This window comes from Glycine soja, chromosome 8 (genome assembly GCF_004193775.1).
Source record: "Glycine soja cultivar W05 chromosome 8, ASM419377v2, whole genome shotgun sequence".
Taxonomy (NCBI): Eukaryota; Viridiplantae; Streptophyta; class Magnoliopsida; order Fabales; family Fabaceae; genus Glycine; species Glycine soja.
In genome coordinates, this window is record NC_041009.1 from 22,912,953 (window position 1) to 22,915,158 (window position 2,206).

The window sequence follows — 2,206 nt, forward strand, 5'->3', positions numbered from 1 at the left end:
ATAGTAGCAAATTGGTTAATGGTATAGATTTTTCGGATGTAAGGTACAAACAAACTACTAAATAAGAAGTTTTTTTTTCTTAAGTGATAGCGCATACGGGTTCGATCCTACTACATTCCTATTGGAAGAAGTTTTTGGGTTTTTTTAAAGGGTTTTTCGTTTTTATTTATTTTGGTTAAAAGAAAAACAAGTTGAACTACACCATCTTAGATTCGAACACAACTACCAATAGCACCACATTATGATCACTTAATGTTTATAATAAATTAATAACTATATAGAGAAATGCTTTTATTAAAACAAAATCTGTAGAAAATGCTAGCCACACTCTAGCATTTCTCCAAGTACATGTATTATTAAATGTGCCTAATTGCACAAAAATATGATTATATTATTTTGGTAATCTATTTTTCAAATATTTAGAAAATTTGAGTAAATTAATTTTAATCAACTTAATAAAAATTTTAAATCATTTTTAATATATATATATATATATTGTTTTAATTTAATTTATATTATTAAAATAAATTATTATAATTTAATTAATTGCTAATTAATATGTATTTGAGGACATTATTTGTTATTCTTAGGGGTGTTTAGAGTATGAGTCATTTACGAACTCGATTTGACCTAAATTAGTCCAAACATTTTGGATAGAGTTTTTAGAGTTTGTTTAGTTTAAAGGAATGAAACGAGTGTAAAAGTAAATTGAGATGAAAAGAAGTGAAACATTTGAATTAAAGTAAAATGTATAAGTATGATATCTCCACCCATTTTTTAAACTTTCATCTCAAATGCACCTAAGTGGGATTAAACCAAACACTACCTTAGTATTTGGGCAAAACTCAACTCAACCCATTCAAACTGTTCATGTACAGGTTGGGTGGCATTTTCATTTTAAAACCCATTGACCTGCTTATTAATATTATTATATTTTTTAAAATTAAAAAACAAATATTATTATTACATCTCTATAAATTTCTTTAAGTATCTTGTGTAAGGTTAAAAAAGATTTTGAGGATGAGATGAAAGCTCATGTTGCATATGATGTTACATATTAATTGAATGATATACTAGGCGCAGGTGCTAAAATTGTCCTGTGTTGATTGGATTTTTAGGCATTAGGATAGATGTAATAGAATGTGGATGTGGACTTGTGCATTATGCATCATTGTTTGCTTCTATTTTTTTTTGTAAATTATCTTAAAGTTTAACATAAATCTAAATTTACAAACCCCTTGACCTAAATCAAACCTATCACAAATGAACTAGACATTTATCCTTTTGTTGATGGGTCTTCTACTATGCCGAAGGGTCTTCTCTGGTGGTTCTTTGTCGAATCCTCTAGTGTGTGTGAGTCCAAAAGAGCGGGGGGAGGGGGGTACCTACAAAAGGCACTCCAACGGTCAAGTCAAGTTTCGACTTAGAGTTGTGGATGTTATGTTAAACTTGGGGGTTCACCCCTTTTTATACTATCCTTATTGGGACTGGGGTCTATCGGCCTGAATGTCTTGATTAGCAATTAAGTAATACACCTCTTAATCCAACTTAAGAACTTCTAATCAAGTAACTACCCTTAAGTGGGTTTATAGGCGAAAATCATGGTCAAATGGTACTCGTCATTTGCATGTGTTGAAGACTGAGATGTGTCATACGAAATATGTGAGTACGTGACCGAGAGGGTACTCAGTTTGGAGGCACTAAGTGTTTTCTCGCCCTGATGCGAGTACTTTATCTGGTATATGAACAAGTTGGTTTGATTTGGGTTTTAAAAAATTACACGAACCCAACCCACAATATTCTACTCGAGTGCAACAATTTTTTTCTTCAAGTATTTCACAGAAGTCGATAGGGATGGATGTAAGTTAAGTCGTCCGTTGAAGGCCTATGACACAACTAGTTTAAGACTTGATTCCACTCAGCTCGTTTAGCAAAAATGTCAAGCTTATGCTTTTTAAAAAGCTTTTTTTTTTAGTTAAATAGGTCAAACCATAAGACTTAATTAGCAACAATATTTTTTAATAAAAATATTATCATTAATATGATACAATAATATATTATTTTAATGAAATTACAAAATCATTTTAGTAGTTTGATGATTTGAATCATTTTAATGTTTGTAATATGTTAATTCCTATAAGTATAGATGGATTGCAGGAATAAAACTTTGGTAGTCTGTTACATGTAATGTTTGTAGGCATATTTT